Source organism: Podarcis filfolensis (genome assembly GCF_964270895.1).
Source record: "Podarcis filfolensis genome assembly, chromosome: 8".
Taxonomy (NCBI): domain Eukaryota; kingdom Metazoa; phylum Chordata; class Lepidosauria; order Squamata; family Lacertidae; genus Podarcis; species Podarcis filfolensis.
Window position 1 is genome coordinate 36,420,267 of NC_139611.1, and position 22,359 is coordinate 36,442,625.

At 42.1% G+C, this 22,359-nt stretch overlaps 1 protein-coding gene across 2 annotated transcripts in view; it reads right to left on the minus strand.

The window, feature by feature from the left end:
• The window catches only part of CDH13 (cadherin 13), a 665,580-nt gene that overhangs the window by 480,412 nt on the left and 162,809 nt on the right, over positions 1 to 22,359 (minus strand). The window lies entirely within an intron of this gene.

A 22,359-nucleotide genomic window follows, 5' to 3' on the forward strand; every position in this document is an offset into this window, starting at 1 on the left:
TCACACACAGGATAGTCAAAGACAGGAAAACCTGACAGTGGACCATTAAGAAGGTGATTTAGTGACAGACAGATATGCTTGAGGAGCCATCTAAAACTTAAGTCAGTTATAAGAAGCACATTGTGAGGATCACACTTTTAAGCAGGTGTCTGCACTACATGTCAAAATTCCCCAAAGAGCTCCATCTGGAACTCAAGACCCATTATGACAGATTCGTGGGACATTTGTCCCGCCATTTTGGATTTTGGATAGATCTGCTTCAACTGACAGTGCCTTTGCTACAGAGAATTTCATTTGCAGGCTGTTCAATGCTTTTGGTTGCCTATTTAGCTGACTGCATCATTGGTTTTGTAGTGATAAGACAGTCAGCTAAATAGGCAACCAAAACTACATAGCCAGTTAGTAGCTCTTATTTCCTATGTATGAAATGGGAAAACACATATATATTATTTATTTTATTTAAAATAAGCTGCTCACACAAATATAACAGCAGCGTACATAAAACAAAAAGTCAATGTGAAATGTACACCAAAAGCAATGCAGTTAGAATAACACAGCACAGCAGCAGAAGAGGTCCAAGTATACTTCCTGAGAAACATTCATCACATTTCAGCAACTGAAATTACATTCTTCTGTGCACTGTTCTGCAGTATTAACATCCAGGGGCGTACCATTAGTTTATACCATGCATTCATGACTTGCTAAAATAACCCTGAAACCACATATGTCCAAGGAATCTCACTGAAATCAAAGCCACTGTATTAGAGAGATGTTACTAACTTTAGATCATACCAGCGGGTCTTTCAAAATCTGCAGAGGAATTTAAAAAATCATACCCAACAATCTTTGAAAATAACTGTGTTGGCTCAGAAGTTAATTTGCGCTCCATCACAAAACGTTTAGATGAAAATTACCGGTATTGCCTTTCTGGAAATCTATGCATAATGAAGAGAATACTGTAGGTATCTATTACCATTAAAAACTTATTTGAAATGACAAAAAATAGACTAAAGTACTAATGGACATCTGAAGGGTTTTAATTGTTTAATATTACCCTGCCTAACTGGAAGAGAGAAAGTGGAATTTATCCAACCATTCATTATGCATATCACATTTACAATACACGCGCGCACACACACTTTTTATGAGGCTTATCTAACTACTCGCTTTGGATTTTATGGCACAAAGGGACATTAACAGTTTTTTTATCCCATTTCCTATAATTGCAGTCTTGTAGGGTACCCAGGAAGTTCATTTCCCAGCATCAAAGCATCAAGCTGCCCACCTACAAAAAATTTCACAAAGTAGCTGGTATAGAGACTCAACTAAGACTTAATTTTACAGCCTTTAACATGTTTTAACTCTTTACACTTCAACAAAAAAAGGGAAATGCATCAAAACAGACATATTTTCATAAAATTTGCATATGCAGGTTTATATGTATAGAAAGAAATTTGGAAATGATACCTGAAAAATTAAATAGAAATTCAGTCCATATCTCCATAGTGGGAAAGTGTCCCTGCACTGATCTCCTTTGCAGAAGTAAACTATTGGTATGCAACTTTAAGCCCGCCCCCGCACCAATCTGCACTCTGATGGTTCCTTCTCTCTAAACCAGATTTGGACTACACATCCTTCAAATAGATGATGCCATCAGACAACTGTCCCTTATGGCAACCTTTCAAGTTAGAGGGCTACCCTACTAGGATGCCCTATTCTTGGCTGCTGTCACTAAGGCTGAAGATCACGTCAGTTCCTTTTGCAATGCAAGGAACATGGCTTAGGCTTAGCCGTGCACTCTTCACCCACTGTTTTTTTTTTAATGAAATGTAGCCCTTTACATGAAGTTACCCAAAAATTCTCTATTCTTTTCTTTGTTGTGGGCAGAGCAGGACTGTAACCATTGGAGAAACTGTGGGAATCTACTTCCCATGTGGATTCTCTAAGGCTGATACTTCCAGCTTCCAGACCTTTAATTTGTGCTACATAGAAGAGTATGCAGGCATTATTCTAGACAATGACTCACTAAGATTGGTGTTTGTGTGTGTGTTTGGAGCTGCCTTCCATCACCCAATTTTCTGGCTAAATCAGTGCAAATATACTGGAGTAACTCACAACACCAAGGCCCTTCGGAGCAAAGGAAGATGCCTTATACTGTTAAAACTGGTAGTTAGCCCAGTTGGTTAGAGTTTGGTGCTGATAACACCAAGATTGTGAGTTAAGTCCCCATACTGTTCACCTGCAAATTCCTGCATTTTAGGGATTGGACTAGATGACCTTCAGAGTAGCCTTATAAAACTCTATAATTCTATGATTCTATGGCTGGTGGTTGCTTTCCAGGGTTTCAGGCTGGGATCTCTCCCAACCCTACCTAGAGAGGTCAGGGATTCAAACTGGGACCTTCAGCAAGCAAAACAGATGCTCTGCCACAGAGCTACAGCTCTTCCTCATTTTAAAATATTATTAAATTCAATTTGGTTTTATTAATATTTGCATACCATTAAGTATCATCACCATCATCCTCATCCCCTTGCCCCTTTCTTCAGAAAGAACCTGGGAAGTCATTCAGCACAACAGCTGAACATTTTGTGTGTACATTATAATAAAGCAAAAGCTCTAATGCTTACTATATCCTAGTAGCAACTATGGCATTGCATCAGGAATGACCTTTTTGCAGGAGCAAAACCCATTAGAAGTAGAAGCAAACCATTACAGATAAACACTTAATAGGCAAACAAAAAAAGGGGGGGGGGGAGAGAACTATACCTGCCATAAATTAATTAGTTCACAAATATGCAACCAAGACCTTGGTCCATAACCCTCTGTTGTAATTACTTGCCTTTTCTAAAAAAATAAAATAAAAGTAAGAAGCAGCAGCAGCAGCAGAACACAATATTTTTTAATGTACAAAGGAGCTACTGTTGACCTCAAATGCATTAAGAGTCCCCAAGAAAGTTTTTGCATGTGAAAAATTGAAATCTTGCTCTGTTAGAGTCAACACTCTAATGGAAAAAATGGTTTTGATTATCCTCCATTGCTTCACACAGGGATAAAGACCAGAGAATGATTGACATAGCTGGAAGATTGGGGTTGGGTGCATCTTTCTCTAGCATACGGGAACAGATTGCATTAAAAGCACTATTAACATGTGATGGGATAAACTCATTTTTAGCAGTGATTTCAATGAAAACTCACCCTCCTCCTGGAGCAACATGAATCACCACCCTATCAGAAAATTAACTTTGGCTCTTCCACACATCAGTAGTGTGGCAAAACTACATATGTATATGGAATTTCTATATACCAGCTGGGAGGAAAAAATCAGGATTAGAAAAAAAATTCTGTAAATTGTTTTGGTGATTCAGAGGTTTAACCTGAAATCAAGCTAGATTTAAACTTGCTGGTTTCTCTGGTATCTTCTCTCTTAGATGCCAGCTTATGGTATGGATGTATTTCATGTCACATCTATGGGCAGCTGCCAGGTCCCCACATCCTTACAGGGCTCACCTATGACTGCCCCCCCTTAAAAGATTAGTCTGATACATTGAACAATACCAGGAGACTAGGTTTAGATGCCATCCCCCTATCCTGCTAATGTAGTATCACACTGGAGCAATGTGGGAAACAAAATTATAGCACCAGTACCTGGCATAACTTAGAGCACATCAGAGTCTGCAAACATAGAAGGACCTCCAGAAGGAACCTCTTAAAACTGAATCCAGTTGTGTCCCAGGCTGTGTGCCGCAAACATATCCATGCCCGTTTTTGCTTTTGCTTTTTGTTAGTTTGTGTGTGTGTGTGTTTTTTAAAAAAAGTTTGATCGGGTCCAATGGTGCATATTCCCATGTAAGTGTTCATAGGATTCTATACAGTGGTACCTCGGGTTAAGAACTTAATTCGTTCTGGAGGTCTGTTCTTAACCCGAAACTGTTCTTAACTTGAAGCACCACTTCAGGTTAGCTAATGGGGCCTCCCGCTGCCGCTGCACGATTTCTGTTCTCATCCTGAAGCAAAGTTCTTAACCTGAGGTACTATTTCTGGGTTAGTGGAGTCTGTAACCTGAAGCGTATGTAACCCGAGGTACCACTGTATACACAGTGAGGCAAATAACCATATATATAAGGAAATGTGTGGACAGTATATGATTTCCCAAACAAATAAGAGGAAAGCAGACATACTTGATCATCAACAGATCCTGGTCCAACGTGTATTTTTTGGAAAAGCATCCAAAACATAAAAGTATTTTACCTTCCAAAACACCTTATGTGTCAGGGCTGGAGTGAAATTAACTCTTTATTTGAGGAAACAATCCACAGCTCTGGCCTCATGGCCCCGGCAACTCTTCCCAGTGCTCGCTGCAACTCCTCCTCTCCAAGGTCTTTCGCATGCAGTCTCAGGCTGTGTGTGCACACAGCCCCCCTCTGCTCTGCCTGTTTCATTTCACTGTGTGATGTGGGAGACTGGGGGAGGTGAGCTGGTTGCAAGTAGGAGGAGACTTCTTCCATCGTCTTCTTCCATAGTCAGTCTCTCTGCCACCTGGCCCCACTCCTGCCCAACCCTCAGTTTTTCCTCAGAGGCTGAACGGTGCTCTGCCACAGCCTCTTCCTGATCACTAAACCCTGTCCCCTCTTCTGCTTCTGACACCTCCTCCTCCCAGTCTTCTCCCTCTGACCACTCATTGTCATCCCACCACCAATTCCCTGGCTCTGAATCTTCTTCCCTAGGGAGTCCTCAGCTGGTGCCTCCCACCATCCAACCATACATTTATATGTGTGTTGAAATGCTCCCAAAGCAGCAAAAGTGTTCCTAATGATCCATAAACTCTTAGCATACAGTCTGCTGGAATTATGCTACCTTCTATAAATATATGTTTGCTAGGGACAAAAACTGTTGTTATTTTTTTTTTCTTTCTCTCCACAAATGTATTTACTGCCAAATAAACTACTTCTCGAGGAAGAAACAGCCACCACTTAAAAGTGCCACCTGATATATATCTGTTATGGGAAACCAACAACCCATGACTCTTTTTCAGCTTTTTATTCCACTTGTCTTACTGTTCTGTGATACCTGTTACACCTGTATAACTCAGGATGGTGTTAAGGAAATGTAAAAATGTGAACTGCAACTCCCTTCAGGCCCAGACAGAATGGCCAGTGGTCAGGGATGATGGGAGGTGAAGTCCAGAGACATCTGGAGAGCCTCCAATTCCTCATCCCTAATAAAGCCCTAAACTGAAGGGTGCTCTACAATATCACTAACCTAAGACATGCGAGGAGAAGCTGTAGGCCTCCAGGTGTGGCTGAATGACAGTGCCCATCATCCTTGACCATTGGCCATACTGGCTGTTGCTGGTGGGGGTTGGAGTTCAACAACATATAGAGGACCACAGCTTTGTCACCCCTGCTCTGGTCAGATAAAGCTTGAATGCTCAGTGTTCACATACAACAGAATGAGAAACACCAGAATGAGATAAAGAAAAAGGCAACCAAAAATGATCAAGGGGGTTACTCCCCTATGAGGAAAGGTTGCAGAATTTGCAACTTTTTAGTTTAGAGAAGAGGCAAGTAAGAGGTGGCATGATTGAAGTTTATAAAATTATTTATGGCATGGAGAAAGCAGATGGAGTAAAATTTGTCTATCTCTCTCCTAACACTAGGGTTCATGGACATCCAATGAAGATGAATGTTGATAGATTCAGGCCAGATAAAAATAAATAAAAGCATTTCTTCATACAACTATGGACCTTGCTCCTACAGGAGGAAAGGAAACTTGCATGGCTTTAAAAGAAAATTGTAAAAACATGGCTATCAATAGCTGAAGGCTATCAATGGCTACTAGCCACGCTGCTCATGTTCTACTTCCATGGTCAGAGGCAGAAATGGTTCTGAAAACCATTTGCTGGGAACTACAGGAGGGGAGAGTGCTCTTGTGGGTGTCCTAAAGGCATCTGGTTGGCCACTGAGAGAATGGGATGCTGGGCTAGATGGCCCATTGACTTGATCCAGCAGGCTCTTCTTACATTTTTGAGTATCTAACATACTAATTCAGGTTTCTGGGGGGTTGAGGGAGGGAAGAGTCTTAGTCTAGTTCCCTTTCCCCCCTGTTTACATGGTGATGGTGGGACCAACTCCTGTAAGACAGCTTTTGGTGTTATGTAGACTACAGGGGTAGTGCAAGCACAGCTATTATTTTTATTGTGCGGAAGTGAAAAATTTCTTGGCCAGTACAGTGGTACCTCAGGTTACATACGCTTCAGGTTACATACGCTTCAGGTTACAGACTCCGCTTACCCAGAAATAGTGCTTCAGGTTAAGAACTTTGCTTCAGGATGAGAACAGAAATTGTGCTCCGGCAGCGCAGCAACAGCAGGAGGCCCCATTAGTTAAAGTAAGTGGTGCTTCAGGTTAAGAACAGTTTCAGGTTAAGTACAGACCTCCGGAACGAATTAAGTACTTAACCTGAGGTACCACTGTAAATAGGTAGATTTGACACATTTAAAGCTGTACCACAGAGAAAATCTACTCATCTTCACTTGTAAACAAGAACAAATAGCAATGTGTGAGAAACATACTGACATCCAGTAATTTCAATCACACATAGCAATTTAAAATTACTGAAGCACTCTTTTCATTTTTGTCCCTCCAACCGTGCTCAGCCCAGAAATTGTTTGAGGAGGGGAGCTGTGATGGCTGGGCATGAAATAATTTGGTTTTTTTTTCCAAGGGCCTCCTTTCCGCCTCCCTTTAACAAAAAGCTTCCATTTGAAAGTGGAAGGAGGTTGGTTTTGTGCCACACTCTGCAATTTTGAATTATTTAAAACACACATTTGCTCCATCAGTGCTTCCCACTTCCTGAAGCAGGAAGCTACTTTTAATTGCTAGCATCAATATTAAAAAAACCCAACTATGTTGAATTCCTAACCTCAATAAAAAGGCCACAGATTGAAACAGAACCTCAAACACCAGGGATTGCAGTTAGTGCCTAGGCTACAGAAGGTGTTTGTGGCCAAATGGCTCTGAATGCAATCCATCCTCTTGATCTGGGGGGAGGACCGTAGACCATGCAGATTGTCTCAGGTCCAATCCCCAGCATCTCCAGGTAGGGCTGGGGAAAGCTGCTGACCAAACCCCAGATCTAATGTGTACAGGAACTCATTCAAGGTAGGTCTTGCCCCATGGAACAGTCCCTGCCTCCCCACAGCTGCCTGTGTCTTTTCCTCCCCAGGGATTTCCCCCCTACATCACAGTGGGAACTTCCTGATATTTCAGGGCTACGTATCCCATCACCCTTAAGAATCAGTCTGGATGAGACTGATGGCAGTGAGGGCCAGATGTTTCAGATTCTAATTCCCATCAGCCTCAGCCAACATGTATAATGATCAGGATTGATGGGAGTTGGAGACTAAAACATCTGGAGGGCACCATGTGAGGGGATGCCTCTGGATGTTACTGGACAGCTTTCAGTATTCCTGAACACTGGCTATGCTAGGTGGGGCTGATGCCGGAGTCAGACAACACCTGGAGGGTCAGAAGTTCCTAATATCTGGTCTATATCATTCTTAAAGCGCAGTGCCCCAAACTGACCGGAATATTCCAGATGAGGAGTAACTAGCATAGCACAAAGTGGCATCATTATTCCCTGTCACACAGAAATGATGGTTCTATTCATGCAGCCTTAAGCCGCTTTAAGGCAGAATCATTTAAGGGAGCAGTAGAATTTCATACATCTGGAGGGGGGGGGGTAGATTTTCATGACTTTTGCATACACCAAAGTCAAAAAAGTCACTTGTAGGGTACAGTAAATTGAAACAAAAGTGTCTTGTTCTTACTGCTCTGCCTTCCCATCAAGGGCTGTAAAAAGTCCCCCTGTTCCAATTTCAATTATGGGGAAAAAATATTCACATCTGAGATGCGCTGTACAAAGCCACCCTTTATCCAGAGTTAATTGTGCTCACTGCAGTCACTCCCCCAGGATGAAGGTCTTAGAGTTTTCAGTTGTTGTAAATCCCTTTTCCTTTCTTTCTTTCTCTCCAAAATATATCATTTGATTCAGAAACAAAAGTACGGACATGGCTTATCATTCAAAAACATGTGTCTTGGGTTTGGGAAAGATTCTGCTTTTGTCTCTTCCCCACAGTCACGCGCGCCACGCTTGCCGAGTGCAATTTGAGTCGCAAGGCATCACTGGAATAACTGAGCTTAAGCAAAGCTTTGCATTATTACAATCAAAGAAAGTGCAAAGAACCTCAATTAGACCAAGGGACTGACCGAAATTAAAACCAGGAAAGCATTAGCCTATTATGATGAACACAGCAGGCGCACCTCGTGAAATAAAGGGTTTAAAATGAATGGCAGCAAGGCCACTAAGTGCCCACAAGCTGCTCAGACATGAGTTCCTTTTGTCCTCCTGGCTATTGTGACAGGGGACAGAAGACTCAGAGAATATGCAAGTTTCTGACAATAACTCTACAAGGCAACTCACCCTGTAATGCAAGTGTGGGGGACTTTTTCAGTCCGGGGTTGCATTCTTAGGACAACCCATGGGGGCGCCACTTGCTGGGGGGCAGGGTCACAGGCAAATTTGGGGCAACAAATGCAAATTTGATCTCTGTACCATGGGCCAGTTTCTATACACACTGACACATCCAGACAAACGAGTCATTATCCCTTAAAGCAAATTTCAAAGGGAATTTGGAGGTCCTGCACATGAGTGTGAGTTTCAAAGGAAGATAAGAATAGTTTTATGGGACTAGTGAATTTCTCAGGGGCAGTGTTTCTAAATCTAGGTAGGCACTGGTTTCATGTATTCATTGTTTCTTCTATGATGGAACTCAAGGCAGCAAGAACAGGGTTCTCTGATGGGGACTCCCAGGCACTGATTCAGACCTGCTTAGCTTTGCCAAGGTTATTGCCTCATGTGCCTTCATCCCATGCTCTGGGTCCTATGACTTAGATTCCTTTCCAGAGTTTCACTGAAGACCAATAGGTCTCATACTGATTGCCAATAAATCTTAATCAAGAGGTGACAGCTTATTCACTGCCATTTAAACCAAAACAAGAGGAGAATTAATTTCTTTCTTTCTTTGCCAAATATTAATAGGCAAATAGTGGAGGCACATAGTGGATTTTGTCATCTGCAGATGGTCCTTGAATTGGAGATATGCAAGACAGGGAATCAATCAGCTTTTTGCTGATGGAGAAAACTGCAAAGAAATAAGCATGACCAGCAAGAGTATCTCTTAACACCAAGAAGTTGGATCACCTATATTGCCAAATTGCTACAAAAGCTTTCAGGCTGAGCTTCTTTACCATTCTAAGCATAGGAACAGAGGTGCCATTTATACCACCATCCATCTAGCTCCATAGTATCAACAAAGACTGGAAGCAGCTCTTCATGTTTCATACATGAGCATTTCACAGCCTGGATGGGGATTGAACCCAGGACCTTTCATATGTACAGTTGTTGCTCTGTCAGGATCACTGAGATACAGCCCTTCTCTTCAAAGAAGGCAATCATGCCCCTGTGCTTGTTTGCTTCTGCCCTGCCCAGCCTTCACCTTATTCTCCACCACTCCAGCTTTGTAGGAGCTGCCCTTGACATTCTTATTGTCTAAGAAGAAACATTTAATAGGCAGCTGCACCAGAGCTTCCTCAAGGCACTTTTTATGTAGCCATGGTGAATACCTACTTCAAACATTGTGATACATGAGGCTGTTGCAAAGTTTTCTTCTTTGGAGTTTGGCAGTCTGGCTTCTTGGAAATGAACAGAGGGGCCTTAAAAAATAGCTGGCAGGTCAGGTGAATACAAAAATAAAAAATAAAAATCTGCCTCTCCTGCTGAGGACTTACCTTGTAAAGATTTTAAGACAAAGCTGTAAATTGCAATAATCCAACCCTCTTTTGCTGTCCAGAAAGGACTATTATTTTTTATTTTTGGTTAATGAAATGGTAAATCACAGATCTGGTAGCTATGTTGTAAGGGAGATACTTTTCAAGACCCAAAGCTATAATTTCATCGGGTATATCTTAACTCTTGGTGGTAGTAGAGGGAGAAGATGGCAGACAGATAGAGCTTAAAGAAAAAATTACAGCTTCCTAGTGGTTCACACATTTCTGTCGCAGAAATGTGAAAGTACATTGTTCCAAGTTTCCCACGCCAAATGTGTGAAGGAGAACAGCAGCAGAAGATGGTTGGTTTTATGCAAATTAATAATGTGATGACTGGTTTCGAAAACCATGTGTGCAACCCCCGGAGAGCTAATGAGAGCTATCAGTAAAGCTTGCAGCAAACACACTCCTATGCAAAATGCCTTCTAAACCACATGGACTTAGCAGTCCTGAGTTGCAGATGCTGGCAAAACTTCTACAAACTGTTCTTTCCCCAAAATTTTGGCCTCAACCAGAAGCAAAGAGTGGTGTAGTGGAGGGAAACAAAGAAACAATGAGAATAACATGTAAGGGGAAGGAGCAGAGAATGAATGATGGTACAAAGAACAACGGGTGGGAGAGGTGGCTTGCTCTTTGAACACTGTTTGGCCCTTTTATTCTTCACTTGGGTCAGGGAAGAAATTCAATTAATTTTGCATTTGTAGGTGAACCTACCTAATTTGCACTTTCTGAAACAACGTGCAAAATGAGATACAGCCATCCTTCGAAATTTACCCTTCTCTGAATTTTGCAATGTGACTCTCCACCCAAGCAACATGTACAAAAATTGCATATATTAGGAGCAAAGTGCGCATGCAAATTGTGCATTTGTTAAAACAACATACAGAAATGCATTCTACTAGGGAGAACTGTTCTGTTCAGAAATTGCCTATGTTCACTTATGCCTGGAATGGAAATCAATCCAGTGGAATACAATTGGTATTAACTGTTGTTTTTGGTCTGCAGATGTAATTCACTATGAGGTGGTTTTGTTTTGTTTTACCTTATTTGCATTATGTTTCCTTTGCACTGAACTGAATGGGGTAGAATAACATAATAATGTAACATACATAATTAATTAATTATGCAATTTAGGCAACTAATTGCATAAATTGTACAAGTTATGTAATTTCACCACAGCAGACAGTGAGATGAGTAACTCTGCTTTTGATGGCAAATGAATCATAGAATCAAAGAATTGTAGAGTTGGGAGAGACCCTGAGGGCCATTTAGACCAACCCTCTGCAATGAAGGAACCTCAGCTAGATCATACATGACACATGGCCAGCCAACCTCTGCTTAGAAACCTCCAAGAGTCCACCACCTCTTGCTGTCAGACAGTTATTCCTGATGTTTATTCAGAATCTACTTTCTTGTAACTTGAATTCATTGATTCAGGTCCTAGCTTCCAGAGCTAGAGAAAACAACCTTCCTCTAGAAACAGTACCACATGTAACAGCAAAGGGTAGATCAGGAAATGATGCACAACTTGTGCATGCTGCCATTTCTGCATATAGGCAAAACACTCTCCAAAAGAGCTGGAAATTATTATATTCGTTAGAATATTAGTCAAGTCTCAATAGCTGAAATGCAAACCACATAGAATACTGATAGAATCAATGTCGGCTAAGTTCTTCCTTTTCATGTCTATGCTTTGCTTACAAGTGCCAAGGGAAAACTATGTCAGGGAGAAAATTTCTCCAGACTGAATAATTGAGATCAGTCTCATCTTCTAAGGAGGGACCACGAAATAAACAGTCAACCCAATAACCCTGAGGTAGCACAGCCGTAAAACACTAAGGGAGGGAGAAGAAGAAACTAATATTCAGAGAGGATCAGGAAGTAAATGAAGAGCAAAGGTTCAGAAAGGAAAGCCCATGTTTTCCAAGGGGAAACCATGAAACAGAACCTCCATCATTCACTTTTTGTCATTGGGAATAAAGAATTTCCCCCTTCCTGTCATACACAAACGTTTTGCCAGTAACAGAACAGAATGTTCTGGGACCTGGATCTCCACTAATCAAAGCACAATAATAGTGCAGAGCTAAACTATGGAATTCATTCCTGCAAGATGTGGTGATAGCAACCAATTTGGATGGCTTCAACGGAGGATCTATGGGGGATAAGTGGCTATGAGATTTGATGGCTATGTTTGCCTCCAGTATTGGAGGCGGTGTGTCTCTGACTTCCAGCTGGTTTGGAGAGCAGATGGGCCTCTTTGTGGGCTTTTAATGGGTGACTGCTTGACCACTTTGGGAACAGGATCCCTGACTCAATGGACCTTTGGTCTGATCCAGCAGGGCTCTCCTTATGTTCTTGTGACCTCCAGTAGGCTCCAGCTGCACTCTCTGTTTCACTGTTATCCACTGGAAGAAGTATGGGGATGACTATAAGCAAGCAAAATTTTAGACCTTTCTCTTTCTCTTGCTTCCATTCCAGAAGGTACGTAGCTCAAGGGCTGAGCATCTGCTTGACATGCAGAAGTTCAAGCCCTGTCATCTCCAGGAAGGGGCAGAACACATTGGACAACTGCTGCCAGTCAGTGTAGACGGAGCTGAGCTAGAAAAACCAAAGAGCTTGACTCAGAATAAAAGCAACTTCCTATTTTCCATAATTCTGACCTCTTAGTTAGCAGGGTTAGGAAAATATCTCACCATATCCTACTTTCTGCAGGCTTCAGAAGTTGTGTGTTGTTGGACACCCCATCGTTCTCTGCCGCAGTTCATTTTCTGTGCTTTCCCCCTCCCAATTGAACTAATGATCTCTCTGGCTTTTTCAGCCAGGTTCCCTGCTGCTCTTTTTCTCCCCTTCCTACTGTAACTCTAAACACCATAAGTAAGGCCAAGCTGATGACACTGCAAATTGAGGGATGGAGCCCTGAAACTGAAAATAGCCTACAATTTTCTTCCTGATTTGATGCATTGGTTCATGGTCTTCTGTATTTCCACCTCTTTAAAAAACAGCAATTCTGTAATAGCTGCCGTTTTTTGGTGAATGGCACTCTATGAGGTAGTATCATTTTAGTCTGGCATTATAGCAGACTGAAATGATGGGCACCACAAACCAAAATGCAAAACCCTCTCCAGGAAGAAAGTTATTGATTAGAGATTTCTACTGCATCTGTACTTTCCACCCCCCTCCTCTGTCCATAGCCACATCTTGCTGGGGGACGACACAATGGAAACATCCAGGAGTCAGCCTGGCACCATTCATCTCGCACAGATCTGTGCTGGCAGGTTGTGCTTTAAGGGTACGATCTAAATGGTGCATCCTTGGCTTTTAAAGACTTCGCTTCTGAATGAACTGGTTGGACTTGTCATGAGGCACAATTACACAGCTGTTGAAAGCACTACTTAGCTCTTCAAGCGATGGTTTTTTAAAAGGGCATTGGGCAATTCTGTTGAAGCTAGGCATATTGATGGCTTTTGAAAGTCAGCAAGCTAGTTTGGGCCAAACTTCACATAGTGAACCTGATCTCTGGTCAGTGTATCCTGGTACTTCATTTACAGCTTGTGTCACAATCGTGATGCAGGGGTGGGGATGGACCCTGTGCTTCATCCATGTCTGTGATCAATAATCAGTTTATCAATGAACCAAATTGGTACGGTCAATGACCAGTATTCAAAAAGGAACTTTGTGCAAATATATGAAAAGGTACCAAACGAAACTAAGTAGAGAACCATGACAATAAAATGACTAAGAACTGTATAATACCATAGAAAACAAAATTGGGCACAGAAAACAAAATTATAAGTTTTCTCAAAGGAATCCTTGGTGAGTGCTACATTCAGCAGTACAACATTTAGCCCCCTGGAAGAAATGGTTGTTTTCTGATCAGGAGAGAGAGAGAGAGAGAGAGAGAGAGAGAGAGAGAGAGAGAGAGAGAATGCATCTGATCACCTTGGGGATTAGTGTAAAGGGGTCAATACATAATCACAATATCTTAAGCAATATATCACAATTGCTTAATCTGCTATGGTGATTAAAATCATCCACCCTTGCCCCAACTACCCAAAGCTGTTCCTAATATACACATTTTTAATGCAGTTTTTTCCCTAATATGTGCATTTTTTTACAGAACAATTTCCCTTAATATAATGTGTGCTTGTATGGTATTTTTACTAATACATGCATTTATATGCACATTTTATCAGGAACCTAAATCACATTTCTCCCCAGAATTAGTCTGCAGGGGGAATGTCATATCCCACATATTAGGATAAAGAAGAAGAAGAAGAAGAAGAAGAAGAAGAAGAAGAAGAAGAAGAAGAAGAAGGCGAAGAAGGCGGCGAAGGAGAAGAAGTAGTCTGCTTCCACCCACCCTAAGAAATGTTTTGCTCATTTTATTCAAACTTATATGGCCTAGGCAGAAACCATCTGCTAGCATTAGAATTTGCCAAAGGCACTTGGCCTTCTGGGTTGCAGGTTCATGGCTATCACCAAGTATTATCCTAACCACATGTTCACCTCCAAACAGCAATCTCTAGTGATGAGGTTTAGAGTCAAGACAGGTCCACAAGATATAAGAAGAAAGGATCAGCATGCTTGGGGGTGGACTTGCTTCTGGGTAGACATGGCTAGGGTAGAAGCCTCTCTTCTTTTTAAGGATTGCAGCCTTCATTTGTTAAATTATGGGGGAAATAGAAGCACTTGTATCCATTTTAATAGATTAAATTATTAAATAATCCTCAAATAACCATTCATAAGATAAAGGAAAAAACACTTTTCACAATTGATCCAGAAAAGGAGAATGATTAATGTTAGGCCAACAACAAGCAGCAAATTGCCATTCAGCAGAGCACACTGGAGTCCATAATTATATATGAACTAGTAATCAACAAAAATTGAATCTATGATTTACTCCTTTGCGTCTATTTTGTGTCACTTCTCATAAGTTGCATCTGGTCAAATATTCTCTGCCCTCCCTCTATGCAGTTTGGATGCAAGCTATAATTATCTGGAATGAGACAATGCTCTTTTATTAAAGTAGCTTTTTGCCGAAATTAAATGCTTTTAATTGACAATTACAGTACATCTTCAGCAACTTGCTCCAAGCAAGTTGGCATTGAACAATCTCAGACAAGGAAGCCACTTCGCAATTTATGTTTATGAGCCCCATTACAAATGTTCTGTCAGGGTGCCCCCACAATGCCACAGATCTCATAATGCACATGGGACATGCTTTTAGCCCTTCCAGAACATCTGCAAAGGATTGTAGGAGGATGTCTGGAACTGCATATCAGACTTTGCCATCTCTCTAAAATCCACTCTGCACAACTCTGAACTCCCTGCTTAAGCTAAGGCCAATAATCCCGTGCTCCAGTGATAATGAAGATGATGTATTGGGTGGAGGGGCGGGGGTAGGAACTGCCGGCACCTGAGGAAGTGGCTATGCTTCGACCAATAGAGAGAGGAACACTTATAAAACCTGTGAGCTTTCTTGACTGCAATTTTAAAAAGCCTGCCCCCTACCAATGAGAATTTCAAACACACACACACACACACACACACAGAGAGAGAGAGAGAGAGAGAGAGAGAGAGAGAGAGAGAGAGAGAGAGAGAATGCCTTTTAGGAACAAAATAAGCTGCCTAATACTGGGTGAGACTATTTCTCCATCTAGCTTAGTACTGTCTGCACTGACTAACAGAGACTTCTACATACAAAGCAGATGCTCTACCACTAATCTACGTTTCTCTGACAATTTTCAAAGGCATTTCCCCCATTAACTGATAGACAACTGTGATGATGGTTTTGGGGAAACACAGACAGAAGAATGACACAGCACCGCTGGGCAATAGATTTCTAGGGTCTCAGCTAGAGAACAGTCTTCTCCATCATTTTCCACCTGACCTACCATATATTTGTTCACTTTGCATTTGGACTCCGCTTAAGATATTACAACCAAGTTTCGCATGATCATTCCGGAGATTCAGAAGCAGGTTTTTGCGTGTGTTTGGATACAGCTGGGTGTCATTTTGAATCAAGGTGGTACACTGAACTTTTCAAAACGACACTGATGTTTCTTAGAATTCAAGCATGAGGCTGTTTGAGATATATAGGCCATGGGTTGAACATGGGACCTTGTTTGTGCAACGCATTTGCTCTATCACTGAGTTGTGGCCACTTTTGCAACTTGGTTGGATTACATAACAAACAGGAACCTTGCTTTTGGGAAGCTCGTAAGGGCAAACCTTACATGCAATTTGCTTTTTAAGGTGGCAGGCATGATTTGGTAATCTTGATTGGGCCCTGATCTGACCTGGACCAATCTGGGCCCAACCCAACCTAAGGCCCAATCCAGGGCCTGAGACCAATTGATTACTTTCCACAGCCCCTAAGTTAAAAATATCATTTTAAACTCTAATTAAACATGCAGTTGGTAATGAGGAGAGTGAGGAAAGCATATGATAGAAGCAGAGACTCTGCCTCCACTGTTCTCTACCCCACTGTCCTCATGTCTTGACCATTCCCCCTCCCTTTGACACCCAAAGTCAGACCCTGTCAGACCCAGGGCAATCTGGGGCTGCCTCAACCCACACTGGATAATTGGCCCAATTCAGTTTGGATCTGGAATTTGTTTGGACTGGGTGCACAGCCCTAATAAGCACCCATTGCTTATTACAATATGGCTTTGATTATGGGATTTAATTTCATACACGAAGGAAAAGGTTTATACATTTCTACCCCCATGGGCATATATATATATGGATTCTCTGTGCTGCTCTTTGTTGAAAGTTAGAAGAGGGCAGGAGGATTAATGAGCTTAAAGGATCAAGTACAGGAAGCTTTGGGGGTTGAATATTAATGCATTGTATGATTTCAGAGGTGAAGTGCCATAGAATGAATCGTAAGCCTGAGCTGAACTGGCTTTTGCTTAAAAGGTTATTTGGTTTACATTATCTTTTGCATAGAAGAAACACACTTATTATGGACAGTCAAGGGTAAGGATGTGTTTAGTTTGCAAGCTCACAACTTATCCATAGCTTAACACTTTTGCTTCCAGGCTGTGTGATCTGTTAGATGTGTCTAGTCCAGGAGGAAAAGGTGTCTCAACTTGGACAGTCAATTCAAAACTAGGTTTATTTACTGGCAAAGTTCTCTCAAGCCTAGCTCAGATGTCAATTCAGGGGCCTTTAAAATCCCACCTCACATGAATGGTGGCTTTCTTTTGAAAAGTTTTTATTTGTAAAAAAATAAAAATAAAATCTAATTGTGCAAAACAAAAACTGCAACATAAAAAGGTGGCATTATAAATCTTAAACTAGAAACAAAAATGTATGCTGCCTGTGTCTGAAACTGACATATTTTCTGTGTCAAGCCTTTCATCTTCTCCTGGGCATTTGATGGGATATGGTCTAGGTGTGTGAAGAGTTTGTCACCCTTGGGTGCTGAAAAAAAACCTGTTTCCCACCCTGTGGAATCTGCTGTTGACTTATGGATTGATTTGTTAAATTTAGGCCATAGCTCAGTGGTAGAGCACCTGCTTTGTATGCAGGCGGTTCCAAGTTCAATCTCTGGCATGTCCAGGTAGGGCTTAGAGAGACCCTGCCTGAAACCCCAGAGAGGCACTGCTGTGCTGCGTATGCAATACTACTTAAGAGGGCCAATGGCCTGACTCAATATAAGGCAGTTTCCTATGCTCCTGTGTTCATTTTAAATAACTGTGTATGTCTTTAAAACTTGATGTAAGTCACCTAAAGGCCACCCTGTGTTCAGCATCAAACAAATTTAATAATAATAATAATGCCTCATAATTATAATTTTATAATTGCTATAGGCCATGATGGCTAAGTCTTACCTCTACTGTTGAAACAGCATCCTCTGAAAAGCAGTTGCTGAAGAACACAGGTGAGGAGGGCACTATTGCACTCAGGCCCTGCTTGTGGGATTTCCATAGTTGGCCACAGAGAGAGCAGGATGCTGAACCAGGTGGGCCTTTGGCCTGATCCAGCAGGCTCTCTGCTTTTCCATGCAGGAGTGCACAAGAGGAAATAGTACTTCTGCCTAGGCTCAAAGGGAAATCCTTGCCTCCAACCATGTTTCTCCAAAGGAGATTTCCCCATCTTTTATTTTCCTCTTATGTCTTCCTGTGTGGAGCTTGTTTCATTTACAAGTCCAGCCATTACTGATTTGAAGAGGATGGAGGAGCTTTGCAAAGCTTCTCTTTCCCTCTCCCATTCCCACTCTCTCAACCAAGGTGTAAAAACCTAGTCAGCTATTGGAAAATCCACCTGATAGTATCCTAGACCAATGGTTGTATCAGTGCAGTCATAGCAGGCAGCCTTGGAAGCAGGTTGTACAAATGTCAATCCATCGAATACATTACTAAAACCCTGTGCACTAAGCTGCTATACGCTCTGTACCATGAGCAGCAAGGGAAGGAAATATCTCCATTATCCTTGTCACTGCTCTTCTTCTTCCTCAAGACTGTACCTTCCTGCCCTTGCCTTCCTCCAAGTGCCCTGGCAGAGCCCATGCCTGGAACGCATCAGGCACTTTGCCCTTTGATGTCGCTCCATTAATTTGAAGGAAGCGGCGCCAGATCCATACGGCCTCGTTCTCCTCCTTTCCTTATTGTCATGCAGTACTATAGTGCACCCTACATTGATGTGCCTGGCAGGAGACAGCTATATTAGCAGTAAGATATGCAGGCTGGTGCCAGACTCAAGAATGCTGGCAGCAAAAGTCTCATACGAAAGGGGCAGGCAGGGCTTGGGAAACAAGGGAATAATTTAATGCAAATGTTCCGCACTGCTCCCCAGGCACAGAGATTAGGTATGTCAAAAAACTTTAAGTGCTTCTTCTGGTTAATAATATGGAGAACTAATTATTACTTACTGTACATAAGGTTTTCTGAAATGGCTGTGTTAGTCATTTTCACCCCTCCCGCCTCCCTCCCGGAAAAGCTCCCTTAAGCACAGCCTGCAAAAAGTATATTTCGCCAGAGTGCTCTGTAGTTCTTTCCCTGCAAAAGTGGGATGCTAATTATAAAGTTATGACTTTAACTGTGAGTGCCATTCACTTAACTTATTTTTACTCCCTGGTAGACTAGCTAATGGGCTTGTGTTTGAAAGCAGAGAGGGAGAGAACACATTTCGCCAATGCAGTTAAGCATGCAGTAAGCTTGTATGAGAGGCTAAGCAAAATCAAAATGCACCCCTAATTTCTGGAATGATACTCTTAAAAGCATGTTTTTACAGGATCTGCCCACCACCACCTTCAAAGCAGTCTTCTGTAACTGAATAGAGATGGAGATAGAGACAAATTGGGAAGATTCAGAACAGATAAAAGAAAGTACTTTTTAACATGGTTAGGTTAAAGGAGGATATAAATGGCTACTAGCCATGGTGGTGCGCACTGTCCCCATAGTTGCAGGCAGCAATGCTTCTGAATACCAGTTGCTGGGAGCCGCAGGAGAGGAGTGCTCTTGTGTCACGTTTTGTCTGAGGATTTCCAACAAGCATCTGGTTGGCCACTGTGAGAACAGAATGCTGGACTAGATGGGTCATTGGCCTGATCCAGCAGGGCTTGTCTTGTGTGCTTAAATCTGATAATGTGTCTAAAGTAATTTCGAAACAATTTTTCAGTTGCATTGTTCTTCATCTCACACCTGCCTTAGATTTCGCTTCCTTCTTTCATCCGAGGAGGTACCTGAATTTATAAGCCTTTCCTAATTTAAGCCTGAGGTCATAATAGAGACAGAGTCACAAGAGAGGGAATGATTTGCTGGATGGAAAATACGAGCTCTCATTATTCACCAAGAGGCAAGAACATTTTTTTTTTTTTTGGAGTGGGAAACATGGCCAGTTATCATGCCCTTTCTCCCTTAATCTGAGTCTTGCTTAGAAAACCATAGTAATTACCTCCATAATCAAGTTTCCTAACAAGACAGAAACTTTTCCTCTCACTTTCCCTTCCATAAAGTCAATTTGCAAACCATGGGGGGCTGGCTGACTACTAGAATTTCTCAGACTGTGAGATTGAAGACAAACAAATCTGCCGACGGAGACAGTATGTTATTAGAATCAAGATTATGATTAATTAGTCACTTATTCTGAGTGATTTACCCTGTTCCTTTCTCCACTGGTGTTGCCATAGCCTGCTGAGGACATCAGGTGTGTGGTTGCATTATGCATACTAAATAGGGAATTGAAACAATAGGTTGCTAAAAAGCTGCCAGTGCATTGGAATATAATGGCTCATAAACTGAAAGCAACGGAACTTGAGTTTCTATCAAATGCCTCATAATGTCAGACAGGCTCATTCTGAAGGAAGTTACAAACTTGGGAAAGGGAACCTCAGACTTCAGAATCTGCAGCCTGAAGACACCAATTCTCAAGCTACAGGACCACACAAGCCTTGCTGGAAACCTTCACAGAAGTGGAAGGCCACAAAGCAGATGAAGATGAACTTCCAGTTTTAAGAATAGGGGTGATGGTTCCTTAATTTGAAATGTTTAGGAAAGCACTACTGTAAAGATATGTTCTGCATTCATTTTCAATGTTGTACAGAAGTAGTGAGTTTAGAAGGCATATCTGCTCAACCTCTACTGCAGGGGTGTGTAACCTGTGGGCCTACAGATATTGTTGAGGTCCAGCTCCCATCATCCCTGACTATTGACCATGATGGCTTGGGGTGATGGGAGCTGGAGCCCAACACACCAGGAGGTATTTGGAATTGTTGGCTCATTGATATTAACTTTAGTGGTGCAGATCCAAGTGTTTTTGGAAGAGATGGGAACTGGATTCACTCCCCTGTAAGCTGAACAAGGGATTTAGCCAAAATGGCTACATCTAGAAATGATGAAGTTGACAGCACCATTGGCTTGAGGCTGCAGATTTAATTTATATCCAATTGTGTGGGTTAACCCCTTTTGAGGAATAGGGTTGGGGGTCCTGATTTTGGAAGGGATTAGGTCCAATATTCCCCAAGCAGAAGCTGCCTTACAGGCTAGGGATGGGGAATTTCCACTATTAAGCATTTGAACATTCCACAGAGTGCGTGCAGAGTAGACCATACAGATGGAAACACTGAAGAGACACAAAAATATATTTGCATGGTTTAATAACAAAACTCCTCTAATATATATCTTACATAGTATCTATAATCGTCACCCATCCATCCACCAGAGGGCAGAGTAAAGTACATAAAGGTAAAGGGACCCCTGACCATTAGGTCCAGTCGTGGCCGACTCTGGGGTTGCGGCACTCATCTCGCTTTATTGGCCAAGGGAGCCGGCGTACAGCTTCCAGGTCATGTGGCCAGCATGACTAAGCTGCTTCTGGCGAACCAGAGCAGCGCATGGAAACGCCGTTTACCTTCCCGCCAGAGCGGTACCTATTTATCTACTTGCACTTTGACATGCTTTCAAACTGCTAGGTTGGCAGGAGCAGGGACCGAGCAATGGGAGCTCACCCCGTCACGGGGATTCGAACCGCTGACCTTCTGATCGGCAAGTCCTAGGCTCTGTGGTTTAACCCACAGCACCACCTGTGTCCCTTAGTAAGGTACATACAGCACATTATAAACCATTCACAATTGCTGACCCAGCTAATTACAGTGACTTATCGGCACGTGCTACACTGCTACACAGCTGTAAAAACTAGGTCAGGATATGCATCCTGGCTTTTAAAGTGGTACACACCCTGTGGAACAATAATGAACCCTAACATTTAAACAAACTATTCCACATCCACATCCACTCAGAAGTTGTTTGCTTCAGCACCCATCATCCCTGACCGTAAGCCATGCTGGCTGGAGCTAATGGGAGCTGGAGTTCAAACATCTGGAGGGCCATGGGTTTTCCATCCCTGGTTTAAGTAATGGTGATAAGAGCCAGATGTGCAAATGTATTGTCTTATTTGAAAGGGATAAATCACACTTGCAAAATTGTACATCAAAGTTGAGGAATAATCTACAAATACAATAAAATATGAGCTGTTTGGAATTCATTCCCCTGCAGTAGTATTTCAAAGGTTGCTATTTTCAGTTCTGCAAGTGGTGTCAGTGAGCTGGGATTGCCCTGAAGGAGTGAGAAGAAGCTTATTGCTGGCATAGCTGGCTCGCTGAGACAACATGAGGAATTTCCTTCCGTCACCCTGTACCCTCAAGTATGCAAAAGTGATTCAATTGTTGCTGTGAAAGCTGTTTAACCTTGAAAATAACAATTGAGGGACCTGAATTTGTGCAAGCCACAATGAATAAGCAACAATGTATTTAATCCATTTCTTTTCTTTTTTCTTTTTAAAAAGTAAGAGTAATCATTTTATATTATTCGGCACAAAGTCAACCAAGAAGATAATCAAAGCACAGGGATAAAACACTGTCCTCTAACTTATGATGACTCACATGCTTCTGTTCTTTTAAACTGGGGAACAGCAGCATTTTCAACCCAAGACCCGCTTTCCCTTCTGGGCAGTCTTCTGTGGGTCA